The 22195-nt window shown below is 34.9% G+C and overlaps 1 pseudogene; it reads right to left on the bottom strand.

Annotated features, from left to right (window-relative positions):
• Positions 1-1187: 1187 nt before the first annotated feature.
• Positions 1188-20942, bottom strand: LOC149162315 (AP3-complex subunit beta-A-like; annotated as a pseudogene).
• Positions 20943-22195: the final 1253 nt, after the last annotated feature.

Raw genomic sequence — 22195 nt, 5'->3', positions numbered from 1 at the left:
AGATTGGTAACCAAAAATCATATTGCACCATAACGCTTCAACCTCCAGCCTAGACACTACATATGAGAGAAACACATCCTTACTCAATTGGCCAAACCATCTTCCCAATGTATGTTGTTGATAGGGAGGCCATAGATGACAAGTTTGGTTGAGTCACTTAGGGTTACGAGCAATTATTGTAGTTGGAATTTGAGCCCCCCTCCATCTACATATTCCAAGGAATAAAGGGTGATGTAACAAGTTATTATGAATGCATGTAGAGAAATATGAACTAATATAGAATATTTTAAAAAAACCTAATGAAGATTTTCTATCAAACTAAACACAGAACAAAATCAGATGTCTATACAATTCAATGAGTTTCATCATATTCTATAGTTAATCATGAATTGGAATGAATTTCCATGTGATAGAGTTTAAGGCTTGAGCTTCACCAATTCAAAACACCAAACCTGATCTGTTTGTACAGGGAATAACAAGTTTTCCCAAAAGGATGTTAAGTCCTCTCTATAAAGTAGGTAGAAACCCAAATTATCTTTGACACCACTTGTTTGTTTACCATACCCAATCTAATTTTCAGAGCCCATATCATGGTCACCTTGATTATCACGAAGAAAGACACATAATATTTCCATGAAGGATGTCTCAATATATTGAAGTGTGTATGCCATCTTAATATGGTGCAAGAAATACCAAGCGATGTAAATTATGATTACATCATCACATAAAATCGGTTACACCTTTGTAAATTATTCTCACTCACCCTATCAATAAAAATGTCCTCAATAATTGAACACTGCATCTTTTCAACTCGTTTGTTTCGTAGAAATTTACCTAGATTAAGTTACAAGCCTTTCTCGTGATGGGAACTCATATGATCAATGAGAAGTGTAAATCTCAAACTAAAAAGAAAAACACTATAAATAAAATCAAATCACTCTTATAATGTAGGGAAGTTAATTAACATCGCTCACTTTCAATGGTCAACATGTGAATGGATAAAAAAACAAGCATTTTTTTGCTTTTCAGGCTCTTTCCAATCAAGGGGTAGGAATTTTCAAATATACCAAAAGAAGCAATCACAGGAATGCAACCACATCATCATCCTATTTCCTATTTCTCACTGAGAATGACTTCTCACATCAAAATTTAGCACTAAACATGTCGTCATATACAATGCTTAATTATTAACTTTGACTTTCGGTCAAAACTTCAACTAATCTCTTCAAAAGATTCATCCCCAACACTACATCTTCACAATTCACTTTGACTAGTACACGCAATTCTGAAACACTATAACAACCTTCTGCGGTGATTGTGATCAAATAAGGTATGCAACGTGACAATGTCTCATTGCTAAACCTTTGACATAGGCCTTGAACATTTCCATGCCCACCATATTGATTCATGAATGATGTAAAAGTTGGGATTGTTACAAATACCACATAAACATGAAAGTTGTTGATAATTCTAGATACAATAGTTCGAGCAACAAAAATAAGTTGATCATTATGCTAAAGTTGGACATCATTTACATGAGAGGGCATTTGAAAATGTCCTACAAATGTGCACCTAGAATTAAAGGAATTATTAGAAACTAAGTAGCTTTGGATCCTTTTTGTCACCATTCAAAAAATTCTCAATCTTCAATCACAATAAAATAAAAAGGCTACTATCACTAGATAGAGTTTAGGCACATAAGGTTCCACTCTACAATTAGTAGTATAAAAATTCATAGATAAACTATGTACTAGTATAAGAAGACATAGATAAATTATCTTTACATGCCAACTTTAATTTCACCCGCGAGAATTTTCTAGTATGCTTGACATATGAGATTCCTTAGATGTAAATGTAACTGAATTCTTCGAATGTGGTCTCAACAATGCCCGTATTTCAGGCCTCAATCTAACAAAATAACATCTCTTATTTCAATAGACACCCAACTTGAGAGGTACTAACTGATGATGAAAGGAAACACACAACTCTGCCTTTATTCTTTGACCTGGAAGAAGACGAAGAATCTCTTGCATAGAAATGCTTTTTTGTGATTCTAATGAAACCACAGGTTTGGAATACAATCTAGATTTTACATGTTAGCTCTAGCCCAGGCTTAAGAAGACTGCAACACATTAAAAGATTTAACAGAAAAAAGGAAATCCATATATGCAACAATATTATGTGGAAACATGGAGAAGAGAGTGAGAATGTGTGTTGAAGGGGGAATCCATATATTTAAATACCCACATCAAAATATCATTGAACTATAGCTTGAAACTAAATATTTTCCAATAGACTTTAAGGTCAGAAGCTTACTCATCATGTACTTTTATCATTGGTGCTCCAGTTTCCGCAGAAGACTCTATTGACTCATCACCTTTGACAACAATGTTAAAAGTTACATTTGTTGAACGATTATAGAAAAAAGACGAACACAGACTATCAATGGTGAATAAATTCATTGTTCATTAAATAATTCATACATGACATTCATACCATCGCTATTTGTGAAATCTAAAAGTGTATACTTCCTTAGCTCTCAGTCCACGGTTCCTGTAGACAGGTTGGCATATCCAGACATTATAGATTATTTTGCAGTTGAAAAAGGGCTAGGGACACGAAAGTTTGGCCCTATAGCCATGACTCTAATGCATCATGTCATCAACATTATACTATAAAAAACTGTGGACGGATCATAGTGATCAACATATGATACGATTAGTGGTTCGAGATGTCTTTTGCCCTCACCTTTTCTCTTTCCTTCTACATCTTTACTCGATTTATCATTTGACTCAAAATATTTCAACTTCACAAAATATTTTCTAGTCAAGTTGGTTGGTGAATGTCTTAACCTAGCCTTGCACATAATTTCAAGGTTTGAGCCTTCACTAACATTTGGTTGATCAATTTCTTGATCAGATCCACTTTCAAGGCCCTGCAAACTTCCTTCAGGAAAAGGATCCATCGTAAGACAAATATGTATTATCATTTATATCAATGGAACTATCTTAATCATTGTCCTTATCCTTGCCTTTTAATATAGTAGGTTTCCTAACCTCATTGGTCTGATGGATGTGAATCTAGCACAGACTACCTGGTTTTGGTAAAGGTCTATAACTTGGAGTTGTGTTTTGGACAATGTGAGAATGGGAACCAAGAAAGCAAACCCAAGAATTTCTTCGTGGATGCAATAATGTAGTCCACTTTGGAAAAAGAAGAACATGTTTTGCAAGTGCAAGGAACACGTTTGCATGAAGCTCCTATTATGAAAGGGATGTTTCACCAACATCATGCTTTATAGATTTTCCTTGATATTTTTTTGATTCAATAGCCTTAGACCTAGATAAATCAAGTAATATAAGGTGTTCTCCTTCTTTGGAAGTTCTTGGAGCCTGATTCCTTCACCAAGACCAACAATAGATAAATAAGGTTCTAAAATATTTTTGAGCATATGTGCTTGATCTCGAACATCATAGCTTAAGTCACATTTTCCCATGTCAAGTACATAGTTTTCCACCAACAATATATCGTTTCGATCAATAGCCAAGGAATGCAAAACTACCTGCACAAATGGGTTTGCTTGATGAAATGGACCATCTATATATTACTTATTTAACATTCTACAGAAACATTACAACCAAACTATCAAGCGCATCTGATAGTGTGAACTTGAATGATGGTATATAACATTTAGTGACTAAAGATTCATATCAAAACATTAGATATACAAATCAAAGACTCTTGATGACTTGTTAAATCGCAAATGATTTGACAAATCATGTTTTTCCATCTTTCCAAATATATCATGAGACCATGTTTGCACACATCTAAGAAAAATTTGGAATCTAGATGGTATAAAGACATTCGTTATATTGGGCTCACAAAGAGGTAGACATAAAACAAACTTCTTTGTTTCCTACATTTACTCCTATGTAAGAGAAAAAAGGCCCTTATGTAAGAGAGGAAAATGGATGGAAGTACAGACAGGATTGGCCAAGGAACCATGCATGAGAGGTGTTGCAAAGAACTTCATATTAGGACCCAAATTGTAGGAATCTTGTTTACATTGCTCACATTTCCAACATCATATTCCAGGCTCCAAAGCTACACAGTCACCAAGAACGAATTATTTCATGTCATTGCCAATCTCCTTAATTATTCGAGCACACTCATGACTAATTTCCATTAGTTCTTTTACAATAACGTCTGCACACTGCAATGTTTGCAACCAAAACCAAGAAAAATAGTTTTTTAAGTAAAATTATGGACTGCTAAAGAAACTTCCATGAGTTGAATGTCTTAGAACTTAAACATATGACTTACTTAGTTCAAAAAATGAAAACTACCATAAGGGATTATTATCCATAAAATCACAAATTCCTAAATAAATTCTATCTTTCTAGGTAGCACACAAGAAAATTATTAGTCTACAAAGAGAACATAATGATGCATAATGAACCGATATGCAATGGTCACTGATTTCCTTTTCCAGTGGTCTTCAACCATCATGAACAGGCTCTAGGCCTCTTACAATAGGTTTCCATCCATCTTTCTCTTTAAAAATGATATATAATCAATCTATATCTATCTTAATTTCATCTTCATCTTAATCAAGAAGAGGAATGAAATCCATGGACATGTAAGCCCTTTTGATGAAGTAAAAACAATTATGTAAAAATTTACACTTAAAATAATTTCATACGTACTACTACTTGATAAATTTGGGATTAACTTCTGCTACTTGATAAATCTGGGATTAATAAGTTAAGTTAGATATCTCTCTCTATATATATATTTAATATGAAAAGTAAAAATAACATCAGCATTACACTCATTGATGAATACACTTATAACACATCCCCATACTGAAATGTAAAATGTGAATTTGGATACAAATAATGTTACACCCAATTGAAAGACATCTTCCCCTACTGGGCTATATGATACACCTTTCAGCACAACCAACGTTATAGTCAATGACTCCTAGCACAACTGCCCCATACTAGGGAATGTGATGTACCCCTGGGAATAACTAAAATTACACTCACTCAAGCATGACACAGTTCACCATACTAGAATGTAAAATGTTCCATTTGATCTCTACTCGGATCTACAATTGGAGGATCTAGATTTTATTTTCTTCACAACACCCATAAGTAGGTGGGCCCAACCAAAGGAGCCTCATACCTAGTCGAACCAACTATCGAGGCCTGACCCGGATAGACCCAAGGAGAATTGAACCTTCACCTCATGATAGAGGGCCAATGACTTGGCAGGGGCTTTAGCCAGCTAGGCTATCCATAAGGGATAAATGGAGAATGTTATGCAACTAGCTCCCAAAATAGAAGAAAAGATAGATCAACGACTTAAAAATCAGCCTCTTCGAGGGGGCAACCTCCTTTAAATTACACAAATGAACAATTCTTGGATGATACAAATGACAAGACCTCCTTTGTATATTTAGGAGCCTAAGGGGTCCTAATGCAATAAGAACCTAGATAACAATAATATTGTAGGGGCACAACACTAACAATAGTGGGCTTCTATGGGGCATAATAATAGCAACATGGGGACTACATGGGCATAATAATATAATAAGAGGGTTGTACTAATAATAATAAGTGGTTACACTAGTAGTGTAAGGACCTAACTTGTCCCTCTCCTTCAAAAAATTTTGTCCTCAATGCTTGAGTAGTTCTCAATGATTTTGTATAAAATTCTCATCCTCCCATGTGGAATCTTCAGCGGGTAAGTTCTTCCACTTGATGAGATACTCTGAAATTGATCAATTTCATAGTTGTCAATTTCTTGTTTCTATGACTGCTTCAGGATCCAATATGATTTTTCGTTCCTCGTCAAGTGCTGGCAATATTGTTTGAACTGGGATCTTCTCACCTATAACATTCTTTAAGCATGAAACATGGAAAATGGGGTGCAGTCAAGAAGATGCATGAAGCTCCAATTTGTATGCCATAGTACCAATTTTTTGTAACACCTTGTACGGACCATAATACTTTCGTGATAATTTATCATCCTTCTTAGCTTGCTCAAGGGACATTTGTTTGTATGGTTATAGTTATAGAAATATCCAGTCACCTACATCAAAACTTCTTTCGTTGCGATGTTGATATGCATGTTGTTTCATTCTCTTATGTGCCAAATTGAGGTTTTCCTTTAAGATTTTTAGAACTTGATGTTGATGCTCGATGTGATATTCCATTGCTTGAACCTTAGAATTTTCTTTTCAAGATAATGTGATGGACAATGGATTATATACATAAAGTGCCATAAATGGGGTCATTTTTGATGCAGTATGGAAGGAAGTGTTATGCCACCATTCAGATAGAGGCAACCACTTGACCCATTATGTCTATTTATCATATACAAAGGAATGAAGATATCGTTCCAAAAATTTGTTCACTATCTCAGTTTGGCCATCAAATTGAGGATGATAAGATGATCTATGAGCTAACTGAGTACCCAGAAAAGAAAATAATTTTGTCCAAAAATTTCCAATGAAAGTGGGATCTCTGTCACTTACAATAATCTTTGGGTTTCCATGTAGCTTTTGAATTTTTTTCATAAATGCAGTAGCAACTGTACCGGCTTTAAATAGATGAGATAATGCACAAAATTGTGCATACTTGGTAAGTCTATCAACTACCATCATGATGACACTCTTTCCTTCAGACTTGGGTAAACTTGTGATAAAATCCATTGAAACCTCCTCCCAACATTGACTTGGAATGGATAAAGGTTGTAACAGACCTAGGGTCTTAATTTTCTCAACTTCATTTTGTTGGAAAACCAAACATTTTGCCACAAAATTTTGAGTATCATATTTAAGGCCATCCCAAAAGAAATATTTCTTAAGCCTGTAGTAATTTTTAAAAAATCCCGAGTACCCTCCTAAGCGAGAGGTGTGCAATTCCAGAAGAATCTTTTGTTTGATTTGGGAATTCTTACAGAGGTATAAGCGATCGTTGTACCATAACGAATCATTTTTGCATCTAAGTGTATCATATGTACTAGGATCTTGCTACAAATTTTGAATGAATGCCCATACTTATTCGTTATTCTTCCATTCATCCCTTGCTTCGTTTATCAAATCTGGTTGAATAATAGAAATGGCACAAAACAATGCTTCCACATCCTCATCCTTTCTTGAGAGTGCATCTGCAACAACATTTTTCTTCCCTTTTTGCAGATGATTTCAAATTCATAACCCAACATATTTGTGACCCATTTTTGTTGCTCTCCTAAGGATAATCTTTGTTCTAAAAACTATTTAAGACTATCATGTTCCATTTTTACCTTGAAGTTTCTTCCCATTATGTAAGGTCGTCATTTCTTAAGTGCATGTAGTATTTCCAACATTTCCTTCTCATAAACAAATTTGTGTAAATACTTTCCTTTGATTGGACGAATTTCGAAAGTAATGGGTCTTTCTTCTTGCATTAAAATAGCACCAATTCCATTTCTTGAGGCATCACATTCCACAATAAAGGGTTTTTGGAATTCTAGCATAGCTAAGATCGGTGCTTGGCACATTGCTTGTTTAATATGTTCAAAGGCCTTTGTTGCTTTTGGAGTCCAAGAAAATGCATCTTTCTTTAGTAATGTTGTTATAGGTGTTGCTATTCTCCCATAATTCTTAACAAACTTGCGATAATACCCTGTCAACCTGAGAAATCCTTGCAGATGCTTTATGGATGTGAGGATTTTCGATTCCTTAATGGGTTTAATTTTGCTAGGGTCTATCTTAACACCTTCATAAGATACAATATGACCCAGATATTCTACCTCTTGTACTCCAAAGAAACATTTGAGGTTTTTTCATATAATTGTTTCTCCTCCAATAGTTTGAGAACCCTATCAACATGTTGAACACGATCCTTCCAGGACTTGTTGTGGATTAGTATATCATCAAAAAATAGTAACACAAATTTTCTAAGGGTTTGAAACTGGAATTCATTAAACCTTGAAATGTAGAAGGTGCAATGGTAAGTCCAAAAGGCATGACCAAAAATTCATAATGACCCTCGTGAATTCTAAATTCTCTTTTTGGAATGTCTTCAGTCTTTGTTCTGATTTGATGATACCCTGAACGAAGATCCAACTTGGTGATGTAAATTGCTCCATATAATTCATCCAATAATTCATCAATGACAGGAATGGGAAATTTATCTTTAATAGTGAGCCTATCTCCCTATAATTCGGACACATGCACCATGATCCATCCTTCTTGTGTACCAATACTACTGGAGTAGAGAAATAAATTTGACTAGGTTGAATTATACCAACCTATAGCATTTTTGCAACCATATGTTCAATTTCACTCTTTTGGGCATATGGATATCTGTAAGGCCTGATGTTTGGGGGAACACTTCGTGGAATCACATGAACAACATGGTCATGATCATGAATAGGTGGGAGGCCTTTGGGAGTCTCAAATACCTTGGAATGATTGTCTAAAACTTTTTGGAGATCTCAAGAAGTGTTAGGTAAAATTGAATCGGGGTTTGAGTCAAGGTTGACCTGGTTAAATAGTAGTGGTTTTGGGCACATGGTATAGTGTACCCATGGTATTATGGTACGTGGTATTGCATGTAATGGAGCCTATAAAAGACAGGGAATACTTCATTGTAATGTAGGCCTGGAGGTGAGTGGTGAAGGCTCACTTGGCTAGATTGGCCAGGGTTTTGGCCAACGCTAATGAGATATCATCGGGTTGGGTTTTTCCCTAGATTTGGGGTTTTACTGGATAAATATTCTGTTTATAATATTTATGTGTATTGTTTTTGGATATTTTATTATTCATCTATGTAAATCTTGGTAAATCTCAATAATAATTTATCTCTCTGTCGTAAATTTCTTAACAAGAAATAGATGATTTCGATGTGGGAACTTCTAGTGAACATAATTGTGCAATTATACCATTTTTTCCCTTCTTTAGAAGATTTATCATGTTACTAGAGATGATTATATTTGCAGGTTTCCCTGCGATAACCCTTAATTCAACCTCCTTTCCTTCCCAAAAAAATTCAAGAAAAGTTTTGATAATTAAAAGCTATCGTACCCAAAGATTGTAGCCATTGGACTCTTAGTACAACATCAACACAACCGATTGGAATGGAAAGAATTGAACTATTCAATACATATTCTCCCATGGATAGCTTGATATTATGGCACTTTCCAGAGAAATTTATGGTTCCTTCATTTGCAACCATCACTTGACACTCTGGTGTTGGATATAGGAAGCAATTCAATTCATTGGCTATCTTACAATGAATAAAATTATGGGTACTACACAAATAAATCAACACTATTACATTTTTCTTCTTGATATGTCCTTCTATCTTGAGAGTTTGAGGAAAGGTAATTCCTGCAAATGCATTACGAGATATGGTCAGATTCATTTCTTCTTTCTCGAGGGTTGGTTCCTAGTGTATATCCTCTTCTATTGACGTTTCTTGTTCCTTTTCTTCCTCCTCTTCACAATTTATGTAAAATAATTTCTTCTTAGCACACTTATGACATTTAGTGTATTTTCTATCACAACTGTAACAAATCCCTTTTACTCTTTTTTCTTCCAAATTTTGTGGTGTCAACCTTGTAGGTTATGGAAAGCTAGGGGGCAACAACACTTCCATCTTTATAGTTGTGATTGGTAGGCTTCCTTGTTGCCATAATTTTGTTTTCAATTTTTCTTTCCAACTTGAATACCTTCTCCAATGAATCAAGTTCCCAAAGGTGAACCTCCTGTTGGATGTTATCCTTTAAAGTCCCTATGAACACATCAATTCTATGCTCCTCTCGAATATCTTTACCCTTATATTCAATTTTTGGAATTCCTCAATGTTCTCCACCATTGAACCCTTTTGTTTGAGATTTATCAATTGACTAAAGATGTTTCTTTTTGTATCCTCATAATGTGTTATCATTTCCTCCATAAAAATTGACCAAGTGAAAAATTGTTTATGAGAGAAAAGCGATCGCTATAGTACAAACTGATTGGGTTCTAAATATAAAGTTGCAATATGTACCTTTTGTGTGTTTTTCACATTATGGAGATCGAAATATTGCTCCATATGTAGTATCCATGTTATGGGATCCTTGCCATAAAACTTCCTCATATCGATCTTTGGAACATGGTTGGTCTTCAATCCAACATTATATTCTATGGAATCATGATTAACATGTCCTTTGTTCTCATCATGAGTTTCCTCTACTACCTTTTCACCATTAGGAAGCATTTCTTGAAGCAACTTTCCCAAAACTCCTTCCAAACCTTCCATGTCTTTCTTCAAATCTTCAATGTTTACTTCTAAACCATCCATCTTAGATTCCACTCCATCCACTTTAGCTTCCATGCCTTTCTTTAAACCATCCATCTTAGCTTCTATTACTTTTTGTGAGAGTGAAATTTGTTGCACTTGGTCTCGTAATTTTGATATATCATGTTGCATTTCTTCCTTTTCTTCATGAGTCATGATAGATATTTCAGGTTGCCTACTAGGTGTTTCCATTTTATTTCTTCGTGGCATAAATTGATGATAATTATGCTTCACTATTCCCTTTGAATTACTTCAAACTAAAATTTCAAACCAAATTTATGCAAATTTATAAAAAGAGACTACGTACCTTTTTTCACTTTGTAGGAGCTTGATATTGGATCTATTGCACCTCTGTAATTTCAAATCTCCAAGGTTTAAAATTTTGTCTTATGGTAGCCCTCTGAGTCCTCTTTCCAACCCCACAAGTCAGATCTAGATTGGATTCTCCAACAAGGATTTATTCCAAATATCCCACAATAGCCTGATTATAGACTAGTTCAGTAGCGTGTACGCAGTTTCACGTGTCAATGTTTCGAACTTTGGACCTCGAAATGATAAACAGAATGGTAGAGTTTGTCCTCTTTCTGTCATATCTTACGAAATTTGAATCTGAAGCATGGAGAGAAATTTATGATGATTTTCCCAAGGTCACATGTTTGAGATCGATTACGGAGCCTACAAAAACCCTAACTTCTTAGTTAATATCTCTGAAAATATAGCGAGACAAGATCTCAAATTTGGTCACAAGGTTAAGAAAGATTTCTTCTCAAATGGGTTTTAATTTTAGCTTCTGACACATTGTAAAAAAAAAATATAGTGAAAATTCCACGATGACTTGTTTGAGATGGAATTCTAGAGCTTGTAAAAACCCTAACTTTCTCAGCTCATATCTCCGATAATATAGCGCACCAAGATCTTAAATTTTGACATGAGGTTTAGAATGATTTCGTCTCAAATGGGTTTTAATTTACGCTTCTGAAACTTCGCAGCAAATGTTTTTATAGCGAAAATACTACAATGACCTATTTGAAGCAGCAAAACCCTAAAATCCAAAGCTCTGATACCAAATGTTATCCAACCAGCTCCCAAAATAAAAGAAAGGATAGGTCGTCGAGTTAAAAATTAGCCTCTTCGAGGGGGAAACCTTATTTAGATTAAAAAAATGAACAATTCTTGGATGATACAAATGACAAGACCTCCATTCTATACATAGGAGTCTAAGGAGTCTCATTACAATAAGAGCCTACATAACAATAATATTGTAGGGGCACAATAATATAATAAGGGGTTTGTACTAATAATAATAAGGGGTTACACTAGTAGTATAGGGACCTAACAGAGGATCTTGATGTCTTGCTGGTAAATCTGATTCTAACCCTATGGTGATAGATGTGACTCCTTAGGAGGTCCTATCGCACCGTGGGATAGATCCTACGACTTTAGGGGTGGCCTTAGTTATTAGAGATATAGAGCTAGGTACATTTTGGATAGATAGGATGCACATGTCCACCATGATATACATATGTCATGATATCAATATTAAGGGAGTATAATGTGCATATAGTTGCAATTAGCTGACACAGTTCCACATGATTGACTGTAGAATGTGCATCTAGTTGCAATTAGATGGCATAGTTTCCCATGCTAGATAGTAGAATGTGCATCTCGCTGCAATTAGATGGATTTTACTCAATTGATATTAGATCATACAAATAATATATACTACATATTGGATCATCCAAATAATACATAGTACATATCCATTGATCAGTTAATCATTATTTTAACATGCTTTAAGACCTATGTAGTCTATCTACAAGTCCCCTACACCTTGGTGATGAATGTTCAATATCTGATACAAATATACTCATATTACTATTATGTGTAAAATGGACAAGAGAGAGACATTATCCCTTACTTATGGAAAGCACATTAAAACCCCCTAAACCTAGTTGTATTGAGGTTATATAACTATTTCCTTTCTTTGTAGTGGGTGAAATGAACCACACAAATATAACACATGAATTTAGCATATCAAGAAACATAGGCAGGAAACCATTCACAAAAAATCATTATCTTACAAGTTGAAATTCCATTATGAAATTTTTGGAAAATTGGAGAATTATCCATTCATAACTAAGAAACTTATAAGTGATGTGTTCAGTCAGGCCCTAAATCCAAAAATCCTCGAACAAATTCTGAATAAATTTAATTTTCGATTATATGATTTCCTATAAACCCGATGGCTCCTGAACTATGTTAAAAACAGACATAAACAAAAACACATACCCTCAAATAGTGGAAGTCATTGCCATAGATACTCACAACCTTCATGCGCACCTTTGCATCATGAGGGCCTACAACAACATGCAGTTAAATATACATTAATTAATCAATATCTATAAGGTTCCCATGAGTTATAATGATGGGACAAGAAGAAACAAAGTAGTGACTTACCAAGAGGGGGAAGTTTAAAGGGGTGGATGTGAACAGTGTTTATTCTAGTGAGCCATGGAACCATATTGTCACCTTCTTAATTTTTATTATCTTTAGACATTACTCCTTCCCCATTTTTTCTCCTTTGGTTAGACAATCATTTGAAGATAGATAAGCGTAAAAGATTAGATATGATAATTTTTTTTATAGAAGAACCTTGTAAATTTTTCTCCAAAACCTAGTTCAATCAGTTTGGGATAAATATTTTTTCAGGTCCATCTCGTAGTTTTTAATGCCGTATAGAACTTACCTATAAGAGAAATCTTAAAAGCAGAAAATAAACAATCAAGAGAGAATAAAACATGAAATATATATACACAGATTTTACCCTGGATCCCAAAACCGGGACTACCAAATTTATTTTTCATTATATTCCTTTCAATGTTACAAAACATATATATACATGCCAAACAATCCATAAACCCAAATCCATTAACCCTAGATTAGAACATAACCGTAGTTACTTTGACCGGATCTAAAAAATACCATGGATAGAAAACCATCATGCCCAAAACCATGTGAAAAATCAATGCACAACAACATAGAACACATATTTCATTAAACTTGGAAATATTTTATTACAAGGACATTATTAGGATTGTGTTTTTTGGTTCTTTTGAAATTCTAGATCCACTATTTAGTTCCAAATTTAATGAAATATGTGTTATAGGTAGGTCCACCCACTTAATATAGGGTCCAAAAAGAATTCCCAGGTCACTGCCACCCCCCTGCATACCCCCCAATAAGGGGGGTAGCGACCCCCACTGTGACCCCCCGGCAACACCCGACGCAACGTACAAGGGGGCTATCGTCCCCCTATGACCCCCCTCATGCGTGGGGTAGTCATGGAAAGAATATAACACAACCCAACATTCTCCCACTTGTTGTTTTCTTTCCAAAGGAGAGCTTAGTCATTGATCCAACCCTACAACTTCCATTGTTTCTCTACACCAAGAGAAATTCTAAGTGCTCACAAACTTTGTCAATACATCTGCAATATTCTTAAAAGTGTCCACCTTTACGAGAAACACCTTTTTGTCCTCAACCATATCCCTCGCAAAGTGATACTGAACATTAATGTGCTTTGTCTTTGAATGATAAGTAGGGTTCTTTGCTAATAAAATTGCACTTTGGTTATCATAATATATCCTTATAGCTCATTGTACTAAACCCATACTTGAACACAATCTCTGCAACCAAGTTGCTTCCTTGTTTGCATGAGTGGCTACCATGTATTCAGCCTCTGTAGTTGAAAATTCCATTACAGACTGTCTCTTACTCATCCAACTGACTACACCTCCAAATAGGTTAAACACATACCCACTTGTAGATCTTCTCTGGTCCCGATCTCCAGCCTAGTTTGCATCAACAAAACTATGGATGTCTAAAACTCTATCCAATCCTAGTCTTCCTTGGTAGCACAAACCATAATCACTAGTGCCACACAAAAACCTGAAAACACGCTTCACTGTTGTCCAATGCTCCTTCCCTGGTTTTGACATAAACCTGCTTAATACTCCCACTGCATGTGCAATGTATGGTCTAGTATAGACCATTGCATACATCAGGATACCGACTACACATGCATATAGAACATGAGACAAGTCCTCTTCCTCTTCTGGTTTCATGTGACACTATTCAATAGATAACTTTACACCTATAGGAATAGGAACCTTCACCTGTTTACTATCTTGCATATTAAACCTCTCTAGTATTGTCTCGACATACTTCATCTATTTTAACCAGAGCTTCCTCTTTGCCTGATCTCATTTAAATTCCATGCCCAAATTATAGTTTGCAACACCAAGATCTTTCATGTAGAATTTAGAGGACAATTGGGTCTTCAAATCCTGGATAATTTATTTGTCATTTCTAACCAATAACATATCATCCACATACAAGACCAGATAAATAACACGGTCACCGCTTAATTTAAAATACACACAGTGATCTACTTTTCTTCTGGTGAAGCCAAGTCGCCATATAAATGTATCAAATTTTTGATACCACATCCTTGGTGACTGTTTTAACCCATACAAAGACATTTTTAACTTTCATATTAGTTATTTCTTACCCTTCATTGTAAAGCTTTCAGGTTGCTTCATGTAGATCTCTTCTTCCAGATCCCCATGAAGAAATTATGTCTTCAAATCCATCTGTTCTACCTCAAAATTAAAAGTAGCATCAACAGATAAAAGTAATCTAATAGAACCTACCTTGGCAACAGGAGAAAAAATATCATCGAAATCAATTCCTAGGCACTCGGGAATAACCTTTTGCTGTCAACTGAGCTTTGCATTTCTCCACCTTTCCTTTTGCATTCACCTTCTCCTTAAACACCCATTTTCTTCCAACAGGTTTCCTTCCAGACGACAACTCCACCAGATCCAAAGCCTCATTTTTGTGAAAAGATGACATTTCATCAACCATGACCTCTTTCCAGAGTTTTCCATCCTCTGAATCTATTACTTCCCTCATCAGTTATAGATAAAGTAAAATTTGAATAGAAAGGAGATGGACTATACCTCTCTAGTTGCCTTCTTTCTCAAACTGATCTTCTCACAGCCGGATTTTGTGGATCTTCATCTTTTGATTCCTCTTTTGCTGTAGAGTATGATTCTTCTTCCTTTAGCTCAAACTATATCTTCTTAGGTTCCTTTGGTAGTACATCATGTTTAATAAGTTACATCTTGCACCTCTCTAAACACCACATCTCGGTTGTACAAAACCTTCCTTGTTTCTGCATTCCAAAGCCTATAACCTTTTAACCCATCCTTATACCCAATAAAGATGCACTTTTCAGATTTACTATCTAACTTTGTTATTTTCTCCTTTGGAACATGTACATAAGCATCACATCCAAATACCCTCAAATGTGAAAGAGAAGGTTTTTAATGAGTCCACACCTCTTGTGGAGTATTATACTACAACACTGATGTAGGTGATTTGTTGACCATGTAACATGCAGTCACCACTGCCTCTACCCAGAATTCTTTTCCTAACTCTGCACTACTAAGCATGCTTCTTGCCTTTTCCATCAACATCTTGTTCATTATTTCTACAACTCCAATTTGTTGAGGTGTGTATGGAGTAGTCTTCTGCTGTGCTATACCACATTTCTTACAAAACTCTTCAAATTCTTTCTTTCAAAACTCTCCACCATTATCTATCCTCAACACCTTTATCTTCTTGTCTATCTAGTTTTCCACTAGAGCCTTAAATTATTTGAACCTGTTAAAGACTTCAGATTTCATCCTGAGGAAATATATCCATGTATTCCTTGAGAATTCATCAATAAATGATACATAGTACACATAATTACCTAGTGATGGAACCGAGTCCCGACATAGGTCCAAACACATCATTGTGCACAAGCTCTAATATGTGTTTTGCCCTCTTAGCACTAGAGGCAAAACTCACCCGAATCTGCTTCCCATATACAAAATTTTCACATAAATAAAAATCCAGAGGGAAATTATACATACCTTCTATCATACCATTACCATGAAGTATTTGAAGGCCCTTCTCTCCAATATGTCCAAGCCTTTGATGACATAGCATGTCCTTTTCTCCAAAGACCACTAGATTTTTTGCTCCACTTTAATGAACCACAGAACTATTGCATCCATCAATAACAATGCAACCTTGAAGCTTGTACATAGTTCTAATCTGAACTCCCTGCATCAATACCAGTTCTCCCTGAACCATATTGCAGGTATCTTTCTCGAACACTGCTTTTACTCCTACATCATCTAACTTGCTTACAAAAATTAGATTTTTGGCCAACACAGGAATATGCAGAACACCCAAAAGTGTTCTAATCCTTCCACCTTGCAACTTCAACTTGAATTTTTTGTGACCAAAGGTTCTAGCCTTCCTATCATCCCCTAAGAATACATCACCACCATCATATTTCTCATACTCGCAGAACCACTCTCTATGGGGAGTGATGTGAAAGGATGCACCTAAGTCAATCAACCATGCCTCATGATCTACATGTGTACTTGAAGAAGAAGCCAAGTACACACCCCCACCTTCATCTGAGGTGGTTTTCACCTCTGTAGAATGAGCATTATCAGATACCTTTCCTTTCATAGGAGATTTAGATTTACAGTCCCTTTTAAAGTGCCATTCTTTTCCACATTTCCAGCATAACTTACAGGTTTTCCTGGAGATTTCGATCTCCCTCTAGATTTAGGTCTCCCACTCGAGGAATTATTTTTGTTTCTATTCTGGGACCATCCTCATAGAGACAAGGCATCTCCATTCTAGCCCTCCATATTTTTTCATCTCATCTCCTCTGACAGAAAGGATGAGACCATTTGATCAAACTGTAAGAAGGTTGCATTACTACCTATTGCAACAACCAAACTATCCCACGAATCTAATAGAGAACACAAAAAACTAATGCACTTATCTTCATCTGAAATTTTAATATCAACAGATAATAACTAGCTTACCACAGTGTTAAAGGCGTTCAGATGCTCTGTCACCAAGTCTCCATCTTTCATCCTCAGGTTATACAAATTTTTCTGTAGGAACATTTTTTTCACCAGAGACTTAGATTGGTACAAAGTCCCTAACTTGTCCCACAATGCCTTCACCGAAGCTGCCCCTGATACATTCAGCAATACTGAATTTGAGACACATAATCATATTGTGCTCTTTGCCTTATGATCCAACTTCACCCAGTCTTCAGCTGACATTGTTGTTGGTTTAGTACCTGGATCTATGACGATCCACTAATCTTTATCCACCAGTAGATCCTCCATCTTGAGTTTCCACAACTCAAAACTCTAACCATTAAATTTCTCAGTCTCTATCTTTCCACTGCTCACCATATTTTTTCACCAGAAGAATCAATCCCACAGATCTCCCACAGGCCTAAGAAAAACCCCTCAGCAGCAAATGCACCCCCTTGAAGCCAAAACAACTATGATACCAAATGTAGGTTTTAACCATGTACAGAAATTACCTGCAAAGGAATTCTTAAAATCAGAAAATAAATAATGGCGAGAGCATAAAACATAAAACATATATACAAAGTGATTTTCCCATGGATCCCAAAACTAGGCTACCATATTGATTTTTCATTGTATTCCTTTCAATGTTACAATATATATATATATATATATATATATATATATATATATATATATATATATATATATATATATATATATATATATATATATATATATATATATATATATATAGATATATATATGTATGTATGTATATATATACATGTCGAAGCATCCATAAACCCCAATCCATTAATCCTGGATTAGAACATAACCATAGTTCCCTTGACCAGATCTACAAAATATCATGGACAGAAAGCCATCATGGCCAAAACCATGTGTGAAATCTATAAACAAAACCATAGGTACGTCTTCCCACCTAATATGGTGTCCAAAAAAAATTTCCCGAGGCACTGTCGCCCCCACTGTCACCCCTCAGTAGCGCCTAGCGCAACTTACAGGGGGTGCTCCCACCCCCCCGGTCACCGGCCCCCCCTCACCCCCCCACGCGTGGGGTAGCCGTGGAAAGAAAATAACACATCTCAACCCCAAACTTCGAAAAAATCCAAAAGCACGGATTAAAAATAGACTCTCAACCTACTATGTACTAGCAATTTCGCCCTTTGCTCTCATACTCCCACGAATTTATCCATCCCACCTATCTATTTCATTCTGCTTGGTCATTGTATTGTATAAACAATACCTTATAATATACATAGTGATATATAGCATATAAAAACTGTTCACCCCTATTATACGTTCAATATATTATTTTATGTTTTCCTCATTTTTTATGCCCCAATATGAATGCATACTTTATGGTATTTCTTTGTCAATGAAGCCCCCATGATCCAATAGGTCAAGATCGGAGTACAAAAAATTGGCATACTCATATAACAATATCAACAAGGATAAAAGCGCAACTCCTAAAGATGATCATCCAATGAATAATAAAAATTGGAAAATCCTAACTTATAAATGAGTTTTATTACTTATTGAAGCACTTAATGGACATATAACTAATGTTACTCTGTGCCTTGATAGGAGTTTTAACTTTCAACATAGAAGAAACTACTATCTATACATCCCTTAATATGCATATAAAGGAAACATTGCATCCTTTACAAGGAGAATCATTGGAAGTATTCCAAGAAGAAACAAAACATATTCACAATATTTTCATTAATGGGATTAGCAATATAAGGAATTTTGTGCAAATTGAGAGCCACTTGTGTGAGCCTTTCTCATAAAATATCAATTTCAGATTTATTTTTCATTATAATTTTTTTCCATAGACATAGGCCAACTAAGACCAATTACAGACAAACCATCAAAATTAGATCAACAAAAGGTGAGAATTTGTAGACAATATTCATTAGTGTTTTAAACTTGCAAACAACCTACCAACAATAAGGTAAATGGAGCATGCTATCTTTACTTTTGCCATGTGTTAACAAATATTAGGAATGCAAATCCAATTAGACAAGATTGAAAGCTTCTTAACTCTATAACAAGCACATTATTGTTAAGAATAAAACAAAAAATCTTTAATGAATGAAGATACATACCTACAATGAATACACAATATTCTAACGTTTAATGAATCAAATGTCAATCCAAGAAAGTACTATTAGGTATTTCACTTGTGGAGATCAAAAGTATTTGTAATATTAAATATGTAAGACTATGAGTAATGTTGGCATACAAGTTATGGCTCACTATAAAATTGAAAATAAATTTTTGAGAAAAGTCATCATGACATATGAATTAAGCCCTTCCAACTTATTAGCTCATATGATCATAAAGTTTCATAATTATATTAAATCTCTACATAATAGAAAAAGAAAGAGAATAACGTACCAATTCTATCTATAAAATAAATTAATAAAAACAAATCTTGAATCATTAACTATACATAAATCCCAAAATTAATACATAATCTTTAGTTTACAAAATAAAATGTTTAATAATAATTATTCTTAACAACCAAAAAAACTAATAAAAAAGCGTGATATAAAAAGGATAAAATGGACTTATTCAAACTATTCATAAAATTGTTCTTAACAAAGTCTCTTTCCACTTAATATTCTAAATTGTATTCCATCATTATTACATTGAAACCACTAAAAAATATCTTATTCAATAATCATTATTCTAAACCACTAAAAAAACATCTTATTCAATAATCATTATTGTTAATGACTAAGAAAGTACCTTAGTTTATAAAGGATTTTTTCAAATAAAAATATGTATATTTATTTTTCAATATAACAACATTTTTTTTTAATAGAATGGTTAACAAAATTATCATATTTTAATTAGAAATTTAAAAAACATTTTTACATTGATTAAAGAATGATATAGATAAATGCATGTATATTATTTTAAGATAGAGAATTTTTTTAAATTGCATAATCAACTAACTGAACAAGTTTCTCAATCCCATATCAATATACAAAACTAATTAACTAAAAAATATCTTTGAATCTAAATAAATCTAATCAATTCCTAAAAACATACTCCTCTAACATATAATCACATCTAAAATAAAAATTATATAATCTAACCATTTTATGTCATCCACATTAAGTGGAATAATCTAATCAAATCATTTTCTTCCACATATATGCGCTAACCAACCATTAAACAAAATAACGTAATCTAATCATTTTCTTCCACAAACCTATCCTAATCAGGTTATGAATTGATTTGTTCTGTCACCTGTCCAAGGCGGTTCTACCTATTTTCCAAACTCTTATTGATTTTGGTGACTAGCTTCTCTAGTGATACCTCGACCTCTTGAAAGGTTGGTCATTGCTTTAATACACATCACACCTATATTCGCCAACAACACAACAATTCCATGCTCGATAACATCATGTGATTCATGTTCTTCATCCTCTTCTTCCTTTCTTATCTCCTCCACCAAATTCTCGTCAATCAACTCCAACAATCTCTCGGGCAATGCATCACCCACCCAACTCTGCAACGATTGCCCTTCTTCTAAAAACACTTGACCTGTGGGCTTATTTCCCATTATTGTTTCCAACACAAAAACGTCGTAGTTGTACACATACCCTTTCATGGATAGGCGCTGTCTTGTACCATTATTCCGTAATCAATTTATATCTATATATATAACCTTTATCAGTAATACTCATATATATCCCATGTACAGCACTCATATATATCCCATGTACAACATCAGTAATTTATATATAAATCCTTTATCAGTGACTCATGAATGTATATATCTGATAGACAATATGGCTCATCAATCAAAAGTGTATTAGTGTTTACCTGGTGGAATATAACCAATGGTTCCTTTGACAAGACTGGAGGTGTCCCTTGAGGTTGCCGATGTTGAACATCATGCCCTTGCGGGGTGATCATGAGGCGTGAAATACCGAAATCTCCCACATGGGTCGTCATAGTCTCATCCAATAAAATGTTGGAATGTTTTAGATCGCAATCAACAATGGTTGGAAAAAAATGATGGTGAAGATATGCCATTCCATGAGCCACGTCCTTGAGAATTCTTAGTCGTTTTTTGAGACCTAACCTCCAATTATTTTCTCTGCAATGAAAATGCTTCTCTAGGGTTCCTTGTGACATGAACTCCATAGTCAAAGATTTGACTTGCAAACTTGAGCATATGCCCACCATTCTCACCAGATTCCAATGTCGGACTCTACCCAATGTCTTGAATTATTTTATGAGTTTCTTGTATGCACCTCCTGATGTAGCGGAGTGAATAACTTTGACCTCAACAATTGTTGCATTGTCTAATACGCCCTTATACACAGACCCATGGGTGCCACGTCCTAGTAGGTTATCGGGGCTAAAACCATTAGTTTTTATGTTCACCTCTTCCTCACTTACAGTCTTCGTCTCGCGGAGTTGGCTCTTGAGCATCCTCCCTAATATTGGTGAAATAGTTTCCAATAATGCAGACTTTCTACTACAAAAATATATCAAAACTATTAATACTAGGTAAAATACTAGTAGCAAAGTGAAGCCAACCAAATTGGCCAAGATAACTACCCTTCTATTGTAGCAGCTGTAACACTCTCCAAAATTTTGCCTCCATCCAATTTTAGAGCCTTCCTTAGTTTTTCCTTGATATTCGCAAAGACTCAGGCCCATCCCATGAGCTCGTGTCAAATCTTTACACCCTCTTTTTTTGATCGTTCATGGGTTGTCTTTTAGCATATTGATTGTAATGTCATGTTTATGGTCTTGTTCTGGTTATGTTCAAGGTTTGTCTTTTTCTATACATGTTGTGTTTGATATGTTAGCATTTTTTGCACTCACACGCAAAGTCATATGCAATGTCAT

The sequence above is a fragment of the Pinus tabuliformis genome, chromosome 5_2, assembly GCF_031772625.1.
Source record: "Pinus tabuliformis cultivar Carrire ecotype Pingquan chromosome 5_2, CPIR1, whole genome shotgun sequence".
NCBI lineage: Eukaryota > Viridiplantae > Streptophyta > Pinopsida > Pinales > Pinaceae > Pinus > Pinus tabuliformis.
This window is presented reverse-complemented; position numbering and strand designations above follow the sequence as displayed.